The 16,601-nt window shown below is 36.4% G+C and overlaps 1 protein-coding gene across 4 annotated transcripts in view; it reads left to right on the forward strand.

The window, feature by feature from the left end:
* The window catches only part of ARHGAP24 (Rho GTPase activating protein 24), a 513,936-nt gene that overhangs the window by 344,821 nt on the left and 152,514 nt on the right, over positions 1-16,601 (forward strand). The window contains exon 1 of one of the 4 annotated variants that reach the window (XM_053666370.1): positions 996-1,375. The exons of the other annotated variants lie outside the window; for them this stretch is intronic. The gene's annotated coding sequence lies outside the window, so the exon portion shown is untranslated. Of the gene's footprint in view, positions 1-995; positions 1,376-16,601 lie in introns of those variants that run through there. 4 annotated transcript variants of the gene reach the window in all.

Below are 16,601 nucleotides of genomic sequence, written 5' to 3' on the forward strand. Positions count from 1 at the left end.
ATTGAACGGAAGAAAATATAGTGAGTACATTCTGGCACTCTACAATTTACACAATGTCTCCTATATGTTGTCCCATTTCACCCTCACACCAACCCAGGAGGTAAACACAGCAGACACTGGTAACAAGTCCCCATTTTATAGGTTGCAGATTGATACCCAGGGGGTTAGATGAATTGCCCAAGTCACATGGCTGGTGAACATTGGTAGTTGGATGAGGGGAGAGGAAAGTGCCAGAAGAGTTAAAATAATTTCCTATTAAAGCTATTGATCTAAATATCAGTAAATATCTGTACACCTATAAGAAAAATATACAGCTAAGAGAGATAATGTTTTGTAATACACTTGCAAGATTAAATATTGTTACTTCTCTATTTCTGATAGGAAGAACAAAATATGGGAAATAAGAACCTAAGAGATTCTGCAGGGAAACATTTATAAGCATGTTTGTATCTGTTTATAATATATACATGCAGAATCATTATATTTCAGACAAGAAACGCCTTTTTGAAACCTCTCCAAATTAAGTGTGCAGAAGACAAGACTAATCTTGAAAAGGATGCTAGGAATTCTTATAAGAATTTTAAATCAAATCTTCCAGTAAATTCTGAAACAAATACATCTTTACTATCTTTTTCATATTGGGGAATATTTGCATAATTCTAGTATTACACAAAAAGTAAGACTTCATTAATATGAATTCGTTTATGGGCCAAAAGGATTTTGCTCTCCAAGTAATTATTTTATTATGATTTTGGAAAATACTCAATTTTGTAAGACCTTTCTTTATGCCGTGTTGCATGGAAAGGGCTTGCAAAAACTTTTTGGTTTGAGAGATATATCTGGGCCATGAGAATAGCTACAGAGAAGTCTGTGTGTGTGGGAAAGAGGTGGGGGCGGGGGAGAGAGAGAGAAAGAGAGAGAGGTTAATACTTACAGAGTTCCCCTGGGGTTAGCAGATTGGCTCAGTGCCATTTAGGGATTCTCAGATTTACTGCTTCTCTGATTATTGTCACAGCTCTGATTTATGGAGTTCAGAATGTCTTGAAGAGCAAGCTGTCTGAAGCTTAGTCTTTCCTTGATGATCCCCCCCTGTTCCTCTTCCTCATACAACCCCTTTGCCTGTGTTCACCTTGCGGTGACCTTGCCGAACTCAGCGTTTTCACCTGAGCTCAGTAGCTGGGGAGAGGGCAGTGGTTTCCATTCCTGGATGATGGAGTCATGGGAGAAACTGCAGCGAACCGACAGAGGGTAGAACCAAAGCCTGCTCGACTTGAATGTGCTTTAAGCGGATCAGGACAGAGCAGCTGCTCTGTCTCTCAGCCTGCAAGTGCAGCTTGCATTTGTCACTGACCACTGGAGTGTGTATTTGTGCAAGGTGAGAGCTGGGTGCTTTTTCATTAATTTGGAGACAGATTGCCAGGTATTGCTGCTGATTGTGTTTGATGGTTTGGGGATATTTATAGCACCACACATTCAGGTCCTAGATTGTATGTGGTTTTATTTATGCCCTTGTTTTCTGATATGATCCATTCAGCTTTCCACGGTGTCAAATTGTGGCAATGGATTGGACATAGCGCTCTTCTTAAACTGAAATGTGATCAGTTTGGTGCTGTTTTCTTGGATTCTTTCACTAATTGCTGCTGCCAAATGATATGGCTGTTCATATACAGAATCCCAGTGCTGATATGAGTGCATATAGAAGCTGATTTAGGTGTGAATCTGAACTGCTAGGTTTTTTGAATACTTGCTGTGATATATTATCTGCCTCACCCACATTTTGGTATTTGAAAATTTGGAGAGAGAGGGGTGCCTTAGGTTCTGATCTGGTGATAAAAGTTCCATGGGAGTTTTCTATATTTTTGCTTGTCAAAATGAAAACTTCTGCTCAGCCATTGTATGTGTATGGTATGCGTTTAAAAAAATGTTTGGGAAACAAAAGAAAACCAAATGACACTTTGGTATGTTTTGATGTACTTCTAATTACTCAGTCTGCTTATAAAGCTCTGTTGCCGGCATATGCGAACTTCCTTTGTGTGGGACTTCACTTTTTGTGAACACAAAGACCACACAGCGCCAGTGTGCAGTAGGTATGTGAGGATGTGGACCGTGTACTCACATTCAGTGCAGTAGGAATCCAGCCTGTGCTCTGGCTAAACTGAGGGGCTTGCATCCTGCACAAATTTGTACCTTAGCTATTAAACTGAACCTGCCCAAAATATATAAATAAATATATAGGAGGTTCTATTCATGAGATGCATGACTAGAAAAGGGAAACCTGTGAGTGTTTGGTATTGTATAAAATGGGTAAGAAACAATTCAAAATTATCAAATTTTAAGTGGAGGGAGAAGATATGTTAAAATGAGAAATAATTACAATGGAATACTAAAAAGTCCTTCAACTGTTCAAATTTTAGGTCTGATGAAAGAATGATAGCATATCTGAGAAAACTCAGTCAACAGAAATAAAGCCAAGAGCAAAAATTCTTAATAAAACACATTGTCAACCTGTAGAACATGCTTGTTTTACGCTGGATTCTGTTGCCGAGACTGATGAAATTAGAATTTTTAAAAAATGCCCATTTTAAAGTTTGATTTATAAATTGGTCTTCATGTAGGTAGATTTTGAAAACAAAGTAAAACGAGTTATATTCAAATGCAGTGAACACTGAAATTGTTCAAAACACCAGCTAACACAATATCAGAGTCACTTGAACTACTTTTAAATTGTCAGTTTAGAGAGAAGAGTCCAGTATTCTAAATTAGAACGTCACCTGTTGCCACATGCACATGGACTGCTCCGTCCCTCAGATGCCCTCTTCATGGCGTCCTGCTCTCAGACACCGTTAGAGCAAGCACTGTGGGATGGTGAGCGGAAGACACCCGACTCCAACACTGTCGTGCTTTCTGTGCAAATTAAGAACAGCAAGTGTTACTTGACAGATATGGAACTTGAGGTGTACAAAGATTGATAATTGTCCTCTTTATATTGGAGCCTGAACTACTTTGGCTTTTCTGCTGCCATCATCTAAAATTTGACTACTTCTGTATAAGGGTATAACAGGACTTTATCACCATGCCTGAAAAGACATAATGGAGGGCCTCTGACACTGTTTTATAAACACAAGAGTGTCTGCATGTCTGTGATGACTGTGGTCCAATGTGGTGTCCCTCTGTACCCATGATTAGCTCCCATGCAAAAAAAGGCTAGAAACTTAGTCATCTAGTTGATGAACCATATCAGTGTAAACAGACACAAAAAGCCTTGAATTGTGCCTGTGTTTATTCTTTAGACACGTAAAGAGGTTTAGAGATTGTAGGTACTGACCTCAAAGCACATGCCAGTCTGTTCAAACACATTTAATTCTATGTCATTAAACTCTCCTAGTTAAAGATAAAATGTTAGCCTTTACTTACAGTAGTAAGTAGTATTTGATAAGTATCTCTAACTTTTCTAAAAGCTTAAACTTCTTAATACATTGTGCTCTCACTCCCTCTCTTTCTTCTTTTAGCTTTATACTTTATTCTAGACTTTCAACTTACCGAATCTCTAATTTACTGAACCTACTTTCCTCAGACCCACACTCAATCTCTTCACCCTGGTCAAGAAAGCAATAATGATTTGTCTCCTGGGACTGGGGAAAGACCCACCTGCCCTGAGAGCAAAAGATCACTGCCCTCTCTGTGAGCAGAAACTGGGGCTTATTAGTGGAAAGAGTGGGATGAATGGCTGCCAGGCGTGGATGACCTTGTCTATTACACCTAGCATCTCTGCCGTTCACGCTTTCTTACTATCTGGTGTCTAACGAGGCTTGGAAACCTTTATCAACAGTTGTTTACACATATTGACATAATTACACTTTCATAAAGACATTTGATAAATTGAGATTAAGTATGATTATAGTGTATGGAGTTGGTTTAAAGCAGTATCAGCAGTTTTTATGTTTCTTTTCCTTATCATTAAGGTCATTAAGTTCTATTTTGCTTACTAACTCCTCCCAAAGAAGTATAGATTCAGATGAAGTAATGAGAACTCATACAACTTTAAACTATTACTTCCAGATTCCTTATAGTAGGCCTATAAGGCCTACTATAACATAAAAGGCAGTGTGTGTGATACACAACTATTCCCCTGGCAGAATGTGTTTCTGAGGCCAGTTACTGGGCTCTTCAGTGGGCTGCGAGAATGTAGTAGCTGGAGCAGGAGCAGATGGCAGCAGGCAATTTTCCATCTGAGACAGAGACTAAAACATCTTCTACAAGCCTGCTCAAGTGGCCCGCCTCATTCGTCTAGAGTCCAGTGTGTCTTCTAAGGAAATAGAACCAGTGGAGCCTGACTGCCGGAGGACTGGCCCAAACTGTGACTGCTCGTGGTCCTTGGCCATCACAGGAAGCGCTCACCAAAGTAATTTATCTCAAATACTTATTTTTACAACCAATTTGACTTTTGTTTTTTAAACACATAAGTTATTTCTACTAGAGCAAACTTCAAACCTGACTCCAAGGTCTGCCCGTGTTTCCCCTAATGGCCTCCCCCTCCACAGACAGCAAATTATTTTTTAAATACTAATATTGAACTAAACTCTTTACACTTTAATAAACAAACGATTCTCATAAATATATAATTCAAATAATCACTTCAAGAAAATGTAATTACAACTTCAAGTATTTCTAATGGCCGAGAAACCACCAATAGAAACTTACTGCAAAGTTTTCTACTATAGGCATATTGGATCTTAAAAGAATGTTCAAGAATTCGACTCTGACATATCAAGATCAATAAAAAGACTTTTATATGCTCTCCTCTGATAAAATATTCTACCAATCAGCATGCTTTGCCTATTTTGATAATAAAGGAAAGAACTAACTGGAGGCTATACCTCCTATTCTCTTGTAGAATGAGTTTCGCTGGACTGAGGACTCTAAGGAGTACCACCTTTTCTTTATAAGTTTATGTAAGAAATATGTTTTTAAGCATAGCTTTTATTATTATTCAGGTGCTAGTGAGATCAACAGATCAGACGAGATGACTACCATTCAAAAGGTTGTCAGTTACTCATAGTTCCCAAGAAGTCCCTTTGTCACGTCACAAAGGAACATATGGGAAAGAATTATGGTCGGTGAGAGGGGAGGAGCAAACGTGGCTAAAAGCTTTTAGTTTATTTATTTATTTATTTATTTATTTATTTAGGGAAAGAACAGGCAAGGCAGGGTGGGCAGATTTAGGATTGGCCTGTTTGAATAATTTTAGCAGGACCTTTTGGGCTGTCTCTAGTTTTGGGTGGGCACCTGGCCTTGCAGTGTAAAGAGCAGAGGGCAAGTGGTCCAGAGTGTGAGAGCCTTGTGGGAGTCAGATGCAGGATAGTTGGGTGTGGGCTAATTTTATATTTATATGTAAATGGCATGCTCCTAGGTGAGCCTCTACTATCTTTAGGAATTGTCTAACCCTGGGAGGGCCAGCCTCTCCAGGGTCAGCAAGACTCAAGATGTCAGAGGATCAGAAATTTAAAAAATAAAAAGACATGACTAATACTAATTAACACATGGAAACAATAGACTAGCATCATTTACCCAAGTGTGGTGTTCACCTGGATAGTGCACTATGGGCAACAATCTCTTGTCACCAAAAGTACCCCATTGATTCAAGTACCCCTTCTACTAAACTCCAGAAAGGTTTTTTGTTTCATTTTTAAAATTCAGTACTTTGAAACAACAAAAGGGTTGAAAAATCATTGAATTCTCTTTGTTGAATAATGAGGTACATGTTAACTTGTCCCACACAGCCGTGTGTCATTTGATTTAGAGATTAATGATACTGTATTTTCTGCATAAAATGCACACTAACATTTTTGTGTGGGATTATACATGGGATTATTATACCCATTATTACCCATGGTATGTAATCATCATACCCATGCATAATGCACATCCTGTTTTTCCCTCAAAAATTTGTGTAAAAAGTGTGCATTATACACAGTAAAATATGGTAAATTCTTCCACATTAGGGTGTGTATAAAACCCTTATTTAGACTAGAATTATTAAAAGAATTTTCTCTTTGGACATTCATTATTGACCTTTGGTTCAAATCATCTTCTGGCACTAGTTAATAAATACTTGTTAAGTAAACATACGTGATTAAATTTACCAAATTCATTGCCAGAATTTTTTTCACATTCCTCAAGAGCCTTTCATACTGTTTCCAGTCTGATATTTAAAGAAATTCAGAAGAGTAAAATATGTCGATTATTTTGCACAAACAAAAGCTGCTTTGTCATTTAAAAATATCCATAAACAGCTACACCCTTATAAGCAAATGTAACATGGAGTGAGCAACACTAGGAAGGTTGAGTAGCAATTCAGTTTCAGCTTGACTGGCAAACCTGCAGCTCCCAATGTCCCTACTCCTCCATTCAGCAGCAATGTGCAAAGGGGTCAAAGAACTTTCAATCGCTGAATAGAATAATTAATTTATAAAATTAGAATATATGAGCACATGTTGAAAGTAACCCATAATCGAGGAAGAAGAAACCTCAGAAATATGGAGTTTTTCCCTTTCCTCCTTTTCATTAAACATTTAGGAAAGGAGAAAACATATATATGGTGTTTCAATGCAAATAAAAATTTTAATTCTCTCTAATTTCATTACTTCCTTTTAGATATTAAAGTTTCCGGTAGGAATTTAGTGTGTAATAAGTGTGGAAATTTGAAACAGTGGGGGAATGATGATGGAGTCAACAATAGGTATTGCTGCAACTAGATAGCCATTTGAGATGAAAAATGGTTTATCCCTCATGCTAAAATAAATTCTGAAGGAGTCAATGATTTAGATGTAAAATATGAACCTACATGCAAGCTAGAAGAAGGCTCTGGTGTGCTAATTGCACAGAGTAGATGCTACACCCACTTCATCACAAGGCAGCCAAGAGCAGGAACGGAAATGGCACCCGCTGCTCAAGGGTCCCTAGGCTTGGTGGCAATCATAGCAGTGGCCATTAGCAGCAGGGAGGTGTGAAAAGTGGGCTTTTCTTGAGGTGAAGGGATTAAGAAGTACAAATTGGTACTTACAGAATGTCATGAGGATATAAAGTATAAATAGGAGGTATAATCAATAATATTGTAATATATATGGTGCCAGGTAGGTGCTAAAAATATAGGGGGGATACTTTGTAAAGTATATGATTATCTAATCACTATGCCCTACACCTGAAACTAATACAAAATAATATTAGAAGTAAACTGTAATTGAAAAGAAAACTTAAAATACAAAATACCTAAAGAAATTGTCATCTCTTTATACCATCTGCCCCATCATTTTCTGTGAGTTTTAGGTACCTAAGCTCCTGAGATAAAGGCAAGCAGAGAAGATGTAATTGTCAATCACTATTTTTTTTTTTATTCAAAGCTGATGCTTTGTGTGTTATTCTGGGGCCAGACAAGTATTAGGGAAAAATTGTAGCTTAATTGCTTGCTCTTAACTCGCCAGATTTCTAAACCTAATGATTGAAGCCTCAGGGTAGGGTAGCATCACTCTCTGGTATCTGCAGGTTTCTGCTGTGTTTTCCCCTGGTGCGACAAGGGCATGGACAGTGTTAGCTGTGCTCTGGCCCTTCTGAAGTGTTACCAGACTAAATGGGGCTGATTCCAGAAGCTCTCAAGGGGCATGTGCTGGGTGGGGAACAGGAGGGTTTTAGCTGGAAAGCTTTTTCTTTAGGGTCTGTGGATTCTTTCTTCTTTTTCTCTTCCTATTCTGCTAGTTACTTTCTTTATCCTGGAATTCCACCCTTTGCGTGACCTCTCATTCCACCTCACATCATCCTCTGACCTGGATAAAAGAAACACTTATGTCATTCACGCTAGGATTCTCAGACTGGCAGGTTGTTTGGAACAATGTGCAATGTTCCTAGCAACAGATTAAGACCAATCTGCAGCACTTCAAAGCCTGCAGGCACCGAAAAATCACAGAGGACTACCTAGTTATATTTGGAACTCCTGCTTTGTGGGTTTGTATTAGCTAAGAAACTCACAAAAGTTTTAAAACATTTTTTGGTTTATTTTTAATAGAAACTTGGAAGGTATAACCAGTTTCTAAAACAGTCATGATGAATTTAGTCCTGGTGCTGAGAATGAGTGCCAAATGTGTCCATGCTAAAAATTGAAAACAGGGTATAGAAAGTTCACTGGCAGTCACAGGAAGATGATTTTAATTACCAGGGCTATTTTATATTCATTAAGAACACAGGCACTAGGGTCATCTAGGCTTGTTTTGAAAGCCATGAACAAGTTGTTTAAGTATGGGAGTTATTTAACCTTCTAAACCTCAGTTTTACATCTGTAATTTATCATAAATCACATATTTTGAGGTATACATGATGAAATATGTAGATGGGCTTGTCTATAGTAGAAGGAATAATAAAAGAAGTTAATCAGTATAGGTGGTGAGTAAAGATATTTTAGCAAATAGAATTGTCATTTTGTGAATGAACAAGTGAGTTTTTTTACTACATCGGACAAAAGGAGAAAGTTGGAGAGAGTTATCAGAGAGAATAAAGAAAAATAATGGGAGATAAAACAGGGTAAATCTGACTATCACAGAAGGGAGATGGGATTATTTTGTATGTAAATTCCCTCCATGGACTAACACAATATCTTACTCATAGCAGGTGCTTACTTATGCTTGAAGAATGAATAGATAAAGACTGAGATAACAATAGTACTGATAGAGAGACCTGCAGGTTTGTACAAAAGAATAGTTAAACCTCTAAGTTCTCCTATCTAAGGTATACTCTGTTGGTCAGACTTATCTATTATACAATAACAAAGAAAACAAACAGACAAAAAAAACCATAAGTGAACAAACTAAAAAGAACAGGTATTTTGGTTGTATAGCATGTTCTTTATTACAGTCCACAAAGCAGAGCAAGGGAGAAACCAATGTTCTTTGAACACACAAAGGAATGACGCACCCGTCGATTTGGAGGGATTGATACCTATGAAGTCAGCATGGTTTCTGGTGGAAGTCAAAAGGTGAATTGAGAGCCTAGACTGGAAAGACCATTAATCTTAAAAAAAAAAAAGTTAAAATGGGCAGAGGGCCTCAACATAGAAGAGCCTTTGGTATTTGGAGAGGGGCAAAAATGTATTATCTCTTGCTTTGCTTTAATTCCCTATTGAATGCCAATAACTCTTTTTCTCTACTGGGAAAACTCAAGCACTTCTATCACTCCTACGCTTTTCTGACCACCCCCAATCGGAAACCATGGAGAGTATAACAAACAGGATGAATTATATTCAGAAGAAATCTTAGGGCCAGGGGTCACAATCAAGAACTTAACACCCTTAACTTTCATGGATCTTGTAGGCATGACTCTCTACCCTTCTCAAGTGAAACAAAGATATATAATACCTTTAAGTAATTTGTCATTTTGCTGAGGAATGTTTTTGGATCGTGTTTGGTGTGGGGCTGATTTGTAGGGACACTAATGGGTGAAACTAGCTTACTTCATTCTTGCCTACACCGTCACATATAAATTTGTGAGGGTTGTTGTCTTACACTTGTATTTATTGCAAGCTTAATAACTCTCATAATGTAGTTTAGAAAATCTTCATCTTATTGTAGAAAGATGTCTCTGAAAGAAAAAGCACTTGGTAGGGCTGTTAATGATGTGCAAAGGATGTACAGAGGTAGAATTCAGTAGGAATTCATAGATGAGAAGTTTTGAATAAGTTATGGAATTCAAGTTTGGTAGTATTGATAATCTGTCAAAATAAGTTCACCAAATGTGTGATAAAACAACAGCAACAATACAACAAAACAGTAATTTTAAAATTGTTTTAATGTCTTTATAATTTACTTTAGGTCTGTACTTTCAAAATTATTAAGGGGCCACCCCATGTTTTTAGTTAGGCTTCATTTTCTAAAGGAAATTAAAAGTTATAGAAGCATTTGAAAATTTAGAGAGTCACAGAAATCTCCGGATATATCCCATAACAGTGCTCAGAGTCAAGGGTCTTAGCTTCTAAGGAGAAGTAACAACATATTTAACTTGTTATATGATCAACATCTATAGGACTGACCCAAGTTTTTGTTGTAGACAACCCTGAGAAACGTGACCTACCCCTTTGGGTCACCTTATCTGTGTGTAGGATGTTGGTCTCACCTTCCTCACATGGCACTAAGTTTCATGGTTCAATATTCATTTCCTTTATTGTAGATTATTACTTGGAAATGAATTTAGAAAATCATCATATACAGAGAGAGCTCAAATTCTTTTTCCTACACTTACTTTATTTGTCTAAGTTGTTTCTTTTCTGCCAGTCTGGTCTACAATTTGAGTTGACCCAGCTAGCTGAGTCATACAGGATTGTGGGAAAGACATTTGAGTTGATAGCATTGCCTTCTAAATGACTAAAAACATGTGAACTCTTATATCTGTCTTTTGTTTCATAGTCTTTGTGCTTTCCTAAAATTTTTATTCAGCCAGACATTGTGGTTGTAAACCTTAAGTTACATGAAGACAAGTAGAAAGAAAGAACTTAAAAATAAAAGAGGCAGAACTAAGCTTTGTCCTGGAATAAGCTTGGGCAAGTCCTTATAATAGCTGGGCAGTAAATACGGCTGGCTTCCTGAGATGAAATCTGATGTCGTGGTTCTAATGGGGGTGGGGACTTGAACCGACATGATTGTTTACAGAATTAAAATATGCTCAGGAGGAATCTGCTTCTTTATAATCTAGGATAGCAGCAGGTATACAACATGAACCATGTCCTGATTTCAGTAAAACTGCCACACGGTGGATAGTATTCCCTCTATGGGAATGAACCTTTGCAATGAAAAATTACAGAGCTCTTGACAACAGTTCTACCATCTTCTCTTGAGATCTATACTTGGTTTAGATTACAAGATAAGTACTGGTATGTCTGATCTGTTAGCTTTATATTAAGTAGTAAAACCATACTTTGAAAATGTACTAGTGACATCATTTAATGACCTTGATCACCCTTTCTGCTAACATTCTTTATTGCAATTGAAAAGTGTGGAAACAGAATATTGAATATGTACTGTTACTATGTGCCAGCAACTTTCCTATGTGCTCTACAAACTTGAGCACATTTAATTCTAGCAGTGCTGTAAATTAGAGATGAAAATTGTGCAGATGAGGAAATTGAAATGCAGAGCCACATCTCGTTGGAGACAACAGAACAAAACAAAACAAAAACACCTGACGGAATAAACTTCTGTGCAATTTGATAAGAAAACTAGTGCATATTCATAATTACTCAAGGGACAGGAATAATGACTTTTTCTGAGACAGAGTTTAAATAAGTAGCCATGTCAATTAGTGTCAAAGTCAGAATTCCAGATCTGATTCCAGAGTCTGTAGGCATGACCACTTTGAATACTGCCTCTCAGGAGAGTCAAGTCACCATTCTCAATATCTCATTAAAAGGCGAAAATAACTACTTTAAAATATGTTTTTAAAACATTTTTATTGCACAGACCACAGCCTTCACATCACATACGAATAAATCAAAAAATCTTTTCTTACCCTTCCTCCCTCACCAACACCATACCCTCTCAATTTAGATTTGCCATGCACCTGCTCTCTTGTGAGGACACAAGTTCCTTTCCTTGCTTCTACCTCTGGTCAGACCAAGCTCCATGCTTTTATTTATTGTTGTTTTGGGGGTCTATATGCTGTTTAATGCAAACCACAGGTTATGGCCACAACCTGCATATTGTCAATGGTGTTCTCATTAACAACTAATTACCTTAATAATATGTGGTTGATGCCTGCTTACTTCCAAAATATACTTTTTTACGTATCTTTCTGTATTTCTATTTTGTTTACTTATTGGGCATACCATTAGGTCATATTATTAGGCAAGAAAGCTTAAATTAATTATTATAATCCAAGTTTATATCTAAGGCAAATGATTGAAAATTGCTTGAAATATGTGAAGAGGAACTTTCTTCAAGTTATAAAATGTTACTAAAGGAGCAAGCTTCTTGCAGTTTTCATCTTTTTCCTAGTGAATTCATTCATTCTAGCACACATACATCTTTTTTATTTGATAGTGCTCTATGTTCTTACAATATAATGTATTATACAATTTTCATTGTAATTAAATTCATGCATCTTTAAGACAACTGATATTTGGTTAGTATGAATAAGAAATAATTTTCTCACTTTAAGTCTCTGTTCAAATAAGTACATGCCTTTCAACATTGATATACATTTAGTTAAAATATGTATTTTCAAAATGCATGCCTGTGCCTTTCAGTACAGATTTTGATGTATTCAAACAATGTTATTCACTAAAATGGGAACTATGGGTAGATTTTGAAACTCTGAAGTCAACTACTGATGCCAGATGAAGAAAAGCAGAGAATGTTATCTTTAACAATTATTTCACATAATCCCACAATTTCCATACAAGTTCTTTAAGGAGGAAATGGTGATGAAAGTATTTTACTTTTAGAGACTTTGAACTCCAATTATTTATGTGATTGAGATGATAAAATAATTACACTAGACACTTATTTACCCAAATTCCACCCTATGAAGTGGTCATAGTATAATTTATGTCTTACAGCAAAAGAAGCAACTGAGTTTGAGAGAGATAGACCTACTTCCCAACTATCATAGAGCAGAGTTTGGGCCCAAACTTAATTGGCTTTGAGACCAAAAAGGCCAGTAGATCTTCATTCTTGCTTAACCAGTCTTCCCCAGTTCAATTGTACAGACTGCCAAGGAGCATACTAATGATGTGTAAGCTTGTATAATACTGCTGAATAAAATGTCTTCCCGGAATGTGTTTTATATACAAGTATACTCAGGTGAAGTGAAAGGAAGGAAATTTCACCACTATTTCAACCCAACAAAATTAACTATGTATATTGCTATATAAAACTTGCTCTATGTATATTGGACTTCTGTGTCCAATTTCATTTGAAAAAAAATTTATACTAAAAACAAACAAAAATAAATAACAAAAACTATGCTATGATGAAAGACGATTAATGATAATTGCCAAATGGTAACAATATCTGATACACATATAAACAAGAAACTAGTCTAAGTAATTCTTGTTGTTGTTCAGTGAGATAGGTTCTATTATTCTCATTTCATAGATGGGGAAAGTGAAAAGTTTCAATGACTTACTCAAGGTCTCAGCGAGTAAAGAGTGGAGCTGGAATTAGAACCCTGGCACTCTTTTTCCCAAATCTGGGCTATTAAACACTATGCTATACAGCTTATGGATTGTAAAAAAATAATAACATTAAAATAGTAACAACAATAATACATAATATAGGTCTCACTAAGTACCAGACACTTAGCATTTACACACTGGTCTGTTTACAGCTTCCTTGCCCCTTAGGTAAAAGATTCAAAAAGGTGCAGGAGTATGCCTTTGAAACTGTTGAAAATTTTAGATATAAGAAATGTGTTGTCTGTTGGACATATATCTTATAGATACTGAACTTGAGTGATATAAAGGGAATGAATATGTACTGTTGAAGAAATAAATGCATAATTAGTGTGATTCAGGGGTTCAGAAATGTGTTCTATCCCCCAACTCCGTGTAAATTCAACTCTCCCTTCATTTCTATGAGTTTAGAGGGGAGTTCTGGAGTCAGAACATCTCAGTTCAGGTCCTGACTCTCTCTCATGCCCCAGTGATGGTGGGCTGCTTACTTAACCTGGGTTTCCTAGTGGCTACATCCACAGGCTGGAAGGACTAATAACACACCATAGGGCCATGGTGAGGACTTAAAAATGTAAAACACTTCTATTGTTGTAATTACAAGACAATAAACCAAATATTCCAGGTCCACGAAATGTATAAAACATTATAGAACTGCCACTTTACCAAAATCAATCTAGTCCCATTGATATGAATATCAATGAAAAAAAAAGTCAATTTTTCTGTGTCATGAATTCAGTCCATGAAGAAAACTGGCAAGGCATATTATATACACATCAGCTGTGGCAAAAATAAATCAACATTGTTTGTAGAAGGCTTGTGATGTCTGGATTACTGGATTACCAGCTGTCTGGAAAAAGAACATAGCTTCCTTTTTTCTTGAATGTGGTCTGCCAGCCAGCTGGCATTAGGGGAAGAGGAAGGGAACTCATGTTCATTGAGCATCTGTCTGTGCCAAGTGCATTGTGTAACTTGTCTCATTTGGTTCTCTCAACTTGGTGGTGGGATGGTGTTAAAACCCCTGGTGTATTATAAGGGACTGAGACAAGGGGTGGGGGGGTCAAATAACCCAGCCAAGAGCCTGCAGGTAGTGAATGGGATTCTAAGTACATATTCAATCAGGATATACCATTCACTGCTTTTGAGAATCCTAAATATACTCACCATTGACCAGTTAGAGTTAGCCATAAAAATAAAAATTTCACATTAAGAAATACCACATTTCACATTAAGATATTTAAAATTGCATAATAAACAAATGCTGTTTATAAATGGCTTCTAGTTTTCTTGCCATCAATAATTTACTCAAACACTTATATGTTTCACTTCCATTTTTGTTCTCCCTCTTTATAACTTTTCATATTTATTCCTTATTACTAAAGTAATAATGGAGAAAAAACTGTGCAAGGGATGAATATTATGTACCTAAGTAAAAGTTTTAAATATTAAAAAAAACATTTTTCTGGTATGTGTCCATGAGCAATGAACTTACGGAAAGTAATAAATTTGTCATTATTGAATCAAATATGCAAGTTACAATTAGAATTTTTATGACTGCCTTTAAGTTTTAAAATGATTAATAGTACAGTAAGATTTACTATTTGGATTAATATTGCCATTAGAATGCAAGGTTTGTCAGTTCTTTTTGTATGATAACATATATAGAGAGTAACAAAATTAAAATAAAAACTGAGTCATTTGTCAGGAAACTTGCATTCTAACTCTACATTCTATTTTCATCTGCAATTTACATGTAAGAAAGGGCTAATTAGCTACATAAGAGGTAAAGCTAATTTCAAATTTCAAGATGCAAATTGCAGAAGAGGCAAAGAGGCCTGAAAATTGATAAGAGTCATAATTTTTGACTTTAAGTCTTATCATCCATGGTAAGTCAAAAAGCAGATTAAGGTTTTTAATCATTCTCTGAATATTTTTTGTATTGGAAATGAAAAAGAGACATAAAGAGGGAAGCTTTAAGAGTTATACGTGGTCGCTAAAGCCTTTGGCTGAGTACCAATTTTTATTAGCATATGAAAAACTATCCAAGACAGTGGAACAATAACTAAAGAACCATAGACCCAATAATTCCCAAAACTGACCTAGTTATGAACACTTCATGTTTACTGCGGCTGAGTGGGAAGGTTTTGGCGTTCAGGAGGCAGGGGGTAGAGCCCTCAGAGGGCTGTCATTGTCATAATAAGACTAAATTAATCCTAGAATAAATTTTCTCTGAATCTGCTCTAATAAAACTTAAAAGCAAAACTAAAAAACACAGACTGATTTTATTTATTATTTATTTATTTACATTTGTATTTCTTTTACTTCAGGTGTTTATTTATTTATTTAAAATTTTTAAAAATTTTTATTTAATTATTTTTCAAGTATATTTTTGTCTATTTCTCCCATCCCAGCCCCCCCGCACTGTCTCCCCACCTCCCTCCCATTCCCCCCCCAGTCCTCATCCCTGTTTATTTATTTTTTTAATTTTTTATTGTATTTTTTTTATTGCCATTTAGTCCCTTTATACCCCCGTCCCCCTAGCAATCACCACACAGTTTCCATGCCCATGAGTCCTTTTTCCTTTTTGATCAATTCCTTCACCCCTAACCTCTCCCTGCCTCAGCTGTCATCTTCTTTTACTGGCTTATTTCACTTAGCATAATGTTCTCCAAATCCATCCATGCTGTCACAGAGGTAAAACTTTTTTTCTTTTTCATAGTTCAGTAGTCTTCCATTGTGTAAAATGTCCCATACTTGTTTTATCCACTCATCAACTGATAGACAATTGGGTTATTTCCATATCTCAGTCATTGTAATTAATGCTGCAATGAACATAAGGGTGCTTATGCGCTTTCAAATTAGTGTTTTGGGTAATGTTTACTTTCCTTAGCTAATTACATAATCCAGTTTAAACCAGACACTACCAGTACTGCACTGACTCCTAATTTCAATTGATGGAATAAATCTGAATTAAGAGATTGGTATATAATGGAAATAAAATGAATGAAGACTCTTTAGAAATAACTCAATATTTTAGAAGAATTTCTCAGAAATGTAAATTTATATATTCATGGATAGACATGTTATGGAAAGTTCATTCATTCAAAGATAAAACTGCTTTTGGGACTTCCACCCAAGATGGAGTTGTAGGTAGACAGGTGTCACCTCCTCGTACAACCATAGGAAGGATCATAACTAATCTCAAAACAAAAGAGTCAGAACTGCCAGAAAATTGAACTGTATGGAAATCCAACAACTAAGGATTTAAAGAAGACATACTCATCCAGAAAGTTAGAAGCAGGGATGGAGAGCCAAGGCAGAGAGGATCAATGTGGTGGTGGTGGTGAGGCAGCATCAGTGGTGACTGGTGACATGGGTGGTCCCACATTCACATATG

This window comes from Artibeus jamaicensis, unplaced genomic scaffold (assembly GCF_021234435.1).
Source record: "Artibeus jamaicensis isolate MK-2021 breed Jamaican fruit bat unplaced genomic scaffold, CSHL_Jam_final contig_452, whole genome shotgun sequence".
In the NCBI taxonomy this organism is placed as follows: Eukaryota; Metazoa; Chordata; class Mammalia; order Chiroptera; family Phyllostomidae; genus Artibeus; species Artibeus jamaicensis.